This window comes from Abramis brama, assembly GCF_963993115.1.
Source record: "Abramis brama genome assembly, chromosome: 3".
Lineage (NCBI taxonomy): Eukaryota > Metazoa > Chordata > Actinopteri > Cypriniformes > Leuciscidae > Abramis > Abramis brama.
Genome location: NC_139965.1, coordinates 1,113,207 through 1,123,416, shown reverse-complemented (window position 1 = coordinate 1,123,416; position 10,210 = coordinate 1,113,207).

The window sequence follows — 10,210 nt, the reverse complement described above, 5'->3', positions numbered from 1 at the left end:
TTAGGTAAGTGCCTATTACCAACACAATCCAATCTGAAGTTAATTAATACATCGCTCGACTGGACATAACTGTTTTATAAATATAGGTTATGTGTTTGCGCACGTGATATCAGGAAGTAATGTAATACATGAAGCATGACGACAGGAGTGACAGCGATGCGCAAATCGAGTTACTCTCCCACTTCTGCTAGTTTTACTGAGATATCTTATCCCGTGCAAATTGGCCATTAATATTACAGACGTCCTGTGGTAAAATTACATTACTCCATCTACCCTTGTAAAGTTAATCCCGTCCGAATAGGGCTTAAGCCAATCCTGATTGGTTTTGCATCATGATGTAATGTGTGACGGCATATACAGAAGCTACAAAGAGACGCCGACACACAACAGAGTTAGCTTTCTGCTCTTCAGCAAGTGCTCTCTATCTTTGGGCCCTATTTTAACGATCTGAAACGCAAGTATCAAGCGCGAAACGCAAGTAGCTTTGTGTGCGGATCCCGGGCGCTGTTGCTATTATACCGGCGGGATAAATGACTCTTGCGCCCGACGCAAATCTGAAATGTGTTGGTCTGAAGTCGCTTCATTACTCATAGGTGTGGTTTGGGCGTAACGTGAAATAAACCAATCAGAGCGACATCTCACATTCCCTTTAAGAGCAGGCGCGCTTTTTCCATGGCGGATTGCTATTATAACGGCGGATTTGCCAGGAGCGGTTCACAGCCGAGGAGACCGACGTTCCCGTCAGGGCCGTAAAACACAGAGAAGTGACATTGGGGATGGAGAAACACACCCAGATTAGCTTCGCTTAAACAGCCGTATGATAATTTGGGTAAATGTGTAAGCTAGATGTATGCTTTTATAATAAACTGTCTATCTATCTATCTATCTATCTATCTATCCATCTATCTATCTATCTATTGTAATAATGTATGATTTGCAAAAATGAAAACTGCTGCTTCTGTGTAGATGAGAGAATCAAAGTGTATGTGCGTTGTGCACACGCTACATTGATTATGGCCAAGCATGCGCCCTTAAAATAGCATATGAATAACATGCGCAACCCGCCACTGACTTTAAACTAGGTTTTTCCTGGTCAGTGGCGGAATTGTTTTCTAAACCCGCAAATTAGCACCAGGGAACGTTTGCGCCGGAACACGCCTCCTCTTTGTGCTGAACCGCCCCGGGGAGCGCAAGTGTATTTCCTAGTTTACCGAAGTGCGTCTGTGGAGGGAAAAGTCCGCTGTGCGCGGGTGCAAAATAGGAATGATATATGCGTCTGTGTACAAAGTCAATTGCGCTGGGTGCGAGATAGGGCCCCGTGTCTGTCTTATTTGTTGATTTCTGTCAAACAAGCCTGTATATTATCAGCAAACATGGCAAAATTATTTAAAAGATGTGTGCACCCCTGTCCGAGATTCATAACGGATGGGGACACACATCAGATGTGTGTACACTGCTTGGGAGTGCAGCACGCTCAGGAAGCTCTGGAGGGAGCCTGTGCAGATTGTGAAAGGGGGGAGAACATGAGAGATGGCAAAGCAAGCCTGAGAAAGGGCCTCAGCAGTCTCAGGGTCCTCTGTCAGCTCCATCTGGGAACCCCATGATCTGAGACGCCGCACCCGGACCACAGGGAACGCAAGCCTGACCATAGTCACTGAAAATGGCCAAACGTGAGTAGGGCTGGGTACTGAGTTCGATACTTTTTAGGTACCAAATGAATTGCCACGATACTATCGAGTATCGAAAAATGACTTCTTGTTAGGTACCAGATTTCGATACCTAAGGGGTTAACTCTTAATTTTAATTTTATACTGTGAAGCTGCTTTGATACAATCTGTATTGTGAAAAGCGCTATATAAATAAACTTGACTTGACTTGACTTAACTCGTCAACGTCAGTGCTCAAACAAATACATATGAAATGCACAACGACACACCTAAAGTCGCTCACGCACATACACGCAAACTCTACACACACGAGATGCGCGGAACTCTCTGCGCACATACTCATATGAGACGCGCGCACACACACACACACACACACACACACAAACTATCCGCACACATACTCATATGAGACGCGAGCACACACACACACAATACCCTAAAGATGTGGAAAAGTCGATCAAAAGTGTGGGTACATTTCTCCAGGCTCGATGCCAACAGCGCGCGATGCAGTATTTGCGGTAAAATAATTGCTGCAAACACCGGTACCACGACAGATATGATGAAGACCTTGACACGGAGTAAACATAAGAGCAGAAAGTTGCTCCGTCTTCGACTGGTAAATGAAGAGATGTTGATCACTCTGACAGTGTTTGTATTGCAATAATGACCTACTGAATGTACACTGCCGTTCAAAAATGTGTTGGTTAGTCAGAATTTTTTTTCAGTAAGGATGCATTAAAGTGATCAAAATCGTGACCTTAAAACATGTGTAATGTTACAAAAGATTTCTGGTTCAAATAAATGCTGTTCTTTTGAAATTTTTATTCATCAAAGAATCATGAAAAAAATATCATAGTTTCCAAAATATTAAGTAGTAAACTGTTTTCATATTTCTGAAGGATCATGTGACACTGAAGTAATGATTTTGAAAATTCAGCTTTGACATCACAGGAATAAATTACATTTTGAAATATATTCAAATAAGATTTTAAATTGTAATACTATTTCACAATGTTACAAGTTTTGCTGTATTTTTGATCAAACAAATTCAGCTTTGGTGAGCATGAGCTCTTTATAAAAAAAATGTTCCTTTGTGCAGAGGCTAAGGAGCATGAGTCAAACTGAAAACATAAAACCAAAGTTTTTCTGAGGTAATGTGTTATGTAATCTTGTTAAAATGGATTTCATAAAATTGGTATCGTTCAGGAATCGTTCGGTATCGAAATCAAGGTATCGGTATCAGTATCGAAATTTTTTGAACGATACCCAGCCCTAAACGTGAGGGCAGCACTCAGATCGGCAACCTTTCACAATCTGCACAGGCTCCCTCGAGATCTGCCTGAGTGTGCTGCATCTGATGTGTGTCCCCATCCGTTCTGAATTTCGGACAGGGGTGCAGTATATAGTAATATTTCAAAGCATGGCAAAACCTGCCAAATATTTCTCCTTGGGTCCTGCGTACAATAGAAAAGGGTTACAGGCTGCAGTTCGATTTCCGCCCTCTGAAATCCAGCGAGGTGGTGTGGACTGCAGTTTACCCAGAGCAGTGTCGGGTATTGGAACAGGAAGTAAACTCCCTGCTGGTAAAGGAGGCAATAGAACGTGTTCCTCCACCAGACAGGGATTCCGGGTTCTACAGCCGCTACTTCATAGTTCCCTAGAAGGATGGAGGGTTGTGTCCAATTTTAGATCTAAAGCACTTGAATCGGTCTCTGAGGAGATTCAGGTTAAAGATGCTTACTATTCCCATCATCGTGAGTCAGATCAAATCCAAGGATTGGTTTGTCACGATAGATCTAAAGGACCCATACCCATACCACATATCCATCCATCTCACAGGAGGTTCCTGAGGTTCGCTTTCGGGGGCGGAGAGTTCCAATATTGGGTTCTTCCGTTCGGCCTAGATCTCTCCCCTTGCACATTCACCAAGTGCATGGATGCAGCTCTAGCCTTGCAGAGGCTTCAGGACATCCGGCTGCTGAATTATATCGACGACTGGCTTATTCTGGCCCAGTCACAGGAGCTGGCAGTTCGGCATCGAGATGTCGTCCTTGCCCACATTCAGAGGTGGGATTGAGGCTCAACACAAAGAAAAGTGTGGGGTCGTGAAGGGGTCAGTCCAGAGCTGTGGAAACTGTGGGTCTGGCCCCTGAGTGGGCACAGAACCTAGAAGCTGGCCTGTCAGCAGGAGTAGTTGAGACCATACTCAGCTCTAGAGCTCCCTCCACACACTACATAATGACGCAACACCATTTACGATTGGCTTAGTTTCATTCATGCTTCAGAGTCGCTACGCTGAGGGGCGTTCCCTAAAATGTGTCGTTACTGACGCAGTGTCTCGTTCCCTTAGGAGGGAACAGTCGTAACCCGAGACGGTTTCCTTATATTAGAGTTTTTTTTTTTTTTTTTACAGTTAGTATTATATTCCTGAAACATACTTTCAACTTGATCTTTATTAACAACAACATTCTTCACAGCAAAATCTTTAGTTGATCTCTTGACCCTTGACTTTTGTTGATTTCTCTTACAGAAATTGCATTACTGTTTTCAGAGAACATTACTGCATTGATAAAGAAAGAGACTGATGAAAAAGCATATCAACATGACTACTTTAATGATAGTCAAATTACTGCATTAAAGTGGTTTAAACAACTGCTTTTTCAGTAGTTTCATGATAGGCTTAAATTTAACAATTATGAAGTTGGAGCATTAATGAAAAAACAAAACAAAAAACAGAACCAGCCACTGTGATATCACTGTAGTGCATTAACACTGAAAAGATATCTGTGTGAGACCAGAAAGAGTTAAATCACAAGTTCAGTATTGAGTACCACAAGGCTCAGTACTAGGACCGCTGCTGTTCACCCTGTACATGCTACCCTTGTGAGATATCATTAGGAGGCATGGCGTTAGTTTTCACTGTTATGCTGATGATACTCCATTTTCTTCACGCCCCGATGAAACTTACCAATTCACAAAAAAAAAATAAAAAAAAAATAGAATGCATAGCTAATTAAAAAAAATGAATAATTTTCTACTACTTAATTCTGAAGAAAAAAGACAGAGTTTCTAATTATTGGACCAAAAACCTCAGCACGTAATAACCTAAAATACTGTCTAACACTTGATGAATGTTCTGTCAAGTCTTCGTCGTCGGTTAGGAACCTGGGTGTGCACTTTGATATCAATCTTTCATTTGAAAGCCACGTTTCTAGCATCTGTAAAACCACATTCTTCCATCGTAAAAATATATCTAAACTACGACATTTGCTCTCAATGACAAATGTGAAACAGTTAGTTCTAGATTACTGTAATGCTCTACTGGGTGGTTGCCCTGCACGCTTAATAAACAAACTCCAGCTAGTCCAAAACGCAGCAGCTCAAGTTCTTACCAGAACCAGGAAGTATGACCATATTAGCCCAGTTCTGTCAACACTGCACTTGCTCCCTATTAAACATTGTATAAATTTTAAAATATTGCTGATTACTTACAAAGCACTAAATGTTTTAGCTTCCCAGTACTTGAGCGAGCTCTTACGCTACGCTAATATTAGTCTGTCTGTCTCATCCTTATCCCAAGGTTACCATAGTCTGGTTGATGACATAATTTTTTGCAGAAGTGCATTATAGATTAAATGAAGTAATTTAATAATTGAAGATCTTTACAACGGAATTAAATCAACACTGAACTGACTTCAGTTGAACAGTCGAAATGCATAATTTTCCTGTAATCACTGTAAAGCTGCTTTGAAATAATCTGTATTGTATTAAGCGCTATATAAATAAAGGTGACGAGCGGGGTTAATGAAATACAGGGGATTTTGCTGTGTAACCATTAGTGAAGTTTGATAGTTAATGGACGTTCGAAGAATGATGTTCAAAGAATGTTTTCTGCCAACATTATGAAAACATTCATCAAATACTAATGACAATATGTGGTGATTTCATGATTTTTTTTTTTTTATTATTATTTTTTATTCTAACACTTGCATAACATTTACATAAATTTAAGAGAAAAGTTAGGAACAATTAATATGGGCCAGGCTACAAAACTTTCCCATGTTCCAAGGATGTTCTTTTAAAAGAGCAATCACAGCCTTATTCATTTGAAGTTAGTTGACATTAAATGTTTAAAGGATGTTCAAAAAACTTTGTTCTAAGAACGTTTTCTCCCAACATTATCAGGACATTTATAAAACCTTCAACAAACAGTGTATAAATAATGTTTTTGTGCTAACCTTACATTAGCATTATTAGACCAGATAAAGTTTAACAAATATTCTATTAATGTTACTAGAAAAATATTGAAAGAATATTCATTTTGAGAGAACATTGCCAGAACATTAGCAAAAGTTATGAGAACATTCCTTGATTGCTGGGTTGACAATTTCTTTGGAAAATTATGGCAGCATTATGCAGCAAAAAACTGGTTTTGATATTCCATTGGTTTCAGGGTTATAGCGGTTGAAATCTGGAGAAAAGCCTACTCATGCAACACAATAGGTGAACTATTCATTTAATGAGCTCTAGATCCATAAAAACAATACATTGTATATTGTAGTTTTTGACTCACCAGTGACTTTGATAACCACCTCTCTGCTGTCATATGCACTTTCTCCACTGACATAACAGTGAAATGAATCTTCATCCTGAATCCTGAGTTTCTCCAGGCGTAGAGAGACGTCTCCATCCTTCAGTCCACCAGACTGATCTGACCACAGAGTCAGTGAGCTTCTGTTCCTGAACGATTCCTCCTGGATGTCCTGGATCTTCCCATGCTGATAGAGGAGAACAGGGTTGCTGAACTCTTGACGGTACCAGCGGATCTCCAGAGCTTCAGCGTTCTCAGGAGGAGAGATCCAGCAGGGCAGAGTGACTGTGGACCCGACATGAGCCACTGTCTGATCACGAGGAACCACAACAGTGAACGACACTGAGAGACACAGAGAGACACACCCAATGTAATACATGCATTATATACTGTATTTATGTGCTATATTTACTAGTCACAGTGATTCTAAATCTGTAGCCTATGTTTTTTGTGACAAAAATAAAATAAATAAGACTAGATTAGCGAATCGATATTTCAGGGAAATTTCACATGAAAAAAGTCCATAGCGATGTATGAAGCACAGCTCACACAGAAGTCACTTTCAAATTAAGCAGCTTTCTGTTTGTCATTGCGGTGAATTCAAGGAAACACTTGAATATGAGTGAAAAAATAGTTGATAAAAAGTAAGTTGAAAGAATGTTTCAAGAACATCATAAACTTTTAGAAAACGCTCCTCTAACACTAAGAAAACTGGACACTTTAACGTTTCCATAACCAAAACAGAATGTTTGGAAAACGTTCTTAGAACAAAAATGAGTTAGCTTGGTCGGTGTCACATTGACCTAATAACCTTCCATGTCTAAGCATTGTAACCCAGTGCCATAATATCCAATTGAAAGAGTTCACATATATGATGTAGGCCTACTCCATAAATATCAACATTTGTTGATCTATCAGGAATCGTGTGTTTGGAATATATGCCATAAAACTGAATGAAATCCAAACCTGTCAATCACAACCTCTTACTCAACCATCTTGAAACTGTCTTTGGTGTTTCTGAGACTGTTTTAACCTGGTTTATATCTTATCTCTCTGACCACTACCAGTTTGTTTTTATGAGTGGTTTCAGGTCTGAGATTGACTGGCGTCCCTCAGGGTTCGGTTTTAAGCCCCTTAATTTTTATCATTTATATACGGTATATCCTCCTGGATTGCTCTTAAGAACACTCAGGCGTAATGATCACTTCTGTGCAGATGAGACTCAGATTTATATCCACTCCAATCCTGGTCAAAATGTGGATGTTTCTTTTCTCTCACATTGTATTTCTGAGATATAAACATGGATGAGCCTTAATAGTGATAAGAGGTTGTGCTTATTGTCTCTCCTCATCAGCTCTGTAAAGCTGGTTCACTAATGTTAAACGTAACTGAGTAATGCGAGACCTCACGAGACCCGGTGCATGACCTAATATGGCGGCTCCCGTCTGACTGTAAACAACACTAAATAAATAGTTTAAATATATTTTTTTATATATATATATATTTACATATTTTTATATCTTTTTTAGAAAAAATATCTCTTCGCTTCCCCCCTCCCCCCCAGTCAAAATCAGTCAAGGACTTTATGATAAAACAACTCAAATTACCAGCTGAAACTGTACAGACCATCACTTTTCACCGTGTGCACCGCATCAGATCTCAAAACAATAACAATCGACCACGACTGATCATCGCGAAATTCGAACACTACAAACACAAAGAACTGGTTCAAAAGCAAGGCAGGCAACTTAAAGGCACAAACTATGGAATCAACGAACAATACCCAAAGGTCATTCTCGAAAGACGAAAAAAACTTTTCCCAATCCGAAAACAGAAAATGAACGAAGGAAAAAAGGCAATCATTACAGTGGATAAACTATATATAGATGGACAGTTATATCGCGATAAGGACATTACTCCATGGCTTTTCTGAACACTTCTTCATAATCACAGTCAATAACTGCCATAATCACAAATGCAACTAAATTATCTCTCTTTCATTCTCTCTTTTATTTTTGTATCTGAGATGTGCTCTTATTTTAGCACCTAGGTCTTGTGCCCCTCATCCCCATGTTCCACCCTATGTATGTATTTAAGTTTTTTTGCTGTTGTTGTTATTGTTTTACTTATGTATACACTGAGTCACTTTTGTATTTGTATTTATGTTAATCTCCCAACAACATTGCCGTATGCACACACACATATTCACTGCCATACCAGCTCAAACTCATGCACTCACACTTACACATACTGTGTACTAACAGGCCCACATATCAATATACGTTTATGTTTAGTTTTCACTAAAACATGTCAACTGTTACTTTTTTAACCTGGAATGCTCGTGGATTTGGTTCTCAGACAAAGAAGATCAAAGTTTTGAATCATCTAAATAAATTACAAGCCGACATTTGCCTTCTACAAGAAACACATCTATCAGAATCAGATCATAACAAAATTAAATCATCGAAGTACAACCACTTATTCTCGGCTCACTACAACACAAAACAAAGAGGTGTATGCATTTTAATAAGTAAAAGAATCTCATTTGTTCATAACACCACTGTTATAGACCCCGAAGGACGATTTATTATCATTAACGTTTCTATTAATAATAGCCCAATTACAATTGGTAACCTAAATGGCCCAAACACAGATGACCCATCTTTTTTCCAGACTTTTTTCTCCTCCATTTCAAACCTTTCTAACTGTCCAGTCATAATAGCAGGTGATTTCAACACAGTTCTAGACCCAACAATAGATGGATCTAAAAGTTCAGGCAATAAACGCATTTTACAATCTACAGAAACCATAAAACAGTTCATGAGTGACTTTGGTCTTGGCGATAGCTGGCGTCAATGTAGACATTAAAATCATCACCAAAGCACTAGCCCATAGAATAGAAAAAGTCACACCATCTATAATCCATCCAGATCAAACCGGTTTCATTAAAGGTAGACTCGCTTCTAACACACGCAGACTTTCTAACTTAATGGATTACTCATCAACTCAAAAAACCAAAACCATCATAGCTACTCTAGATGCGGAAAAAGCATTTGATAGAGTCAACTGGAAATTCCTGTTTTCCACATTGGAGAGGTTTGGTTTTGGGGAGTCATTCATTAACTGGATCAAAATTCTGTATACTTCACCTTCAGCCACTGTCATCACAAATGGACTAACATCACGAAGCTTCACACTGCACCGGGGGACTAGACAAGGATGCCCACTCTCCCCTTCACTATTCACCATTTTCATCGAACCGTTAGCAGCAGCTATTCGTCAAAACAGCCGCATTAAAGGAATTCAAACACCAAATATACACCATAAGATTAGTCTTTACGCTGACGATATACTACTGTATCTGCAAGACCCCTCATCATCATTACAAGAAACAATCAAACTCATTGATTCATTCTCAAATATTTCTGAATACTCAATCAACTGAAGTAAGTCTGTTATCCTTCCATTATATTCCAACAGTTTGGATGTGACATCCCATACACTACCTATCCCTCTGTGCACCAATTACATCACATATTTAGGTATTAACATTTCCCCCAGGCTGTCAGAGCTGTTTGGACTCAACTATACTCCACTACTTAAAGTGTAAGTTGCAGGTTAAATTTTTCACGAAGATAATGCAATGTGTTTATTAAACATAAAGATAAGAACCGCCCACCATTGTTTTTTTATACCAAAATGCTGATATAATCTGAAAAGTTGGCACTTTTAACAGTGGTTTTAACCGCTCCCGCTCCCTTCCACTAGATGGGGCGTGACGTCATAAGAGGAACTCACTAGTAGAGTTACCGTACGCTAGCAGCTATAGATGCCTTACATAACTTCAGAAAAGTTGGTTGTATGTTTTATTTGATAAAAAAAATGATGGATAAAATAACTCAACTGTAAACATACTCGTGTGTGCTGACTTCAAGGGGACCGTGATCCTGCC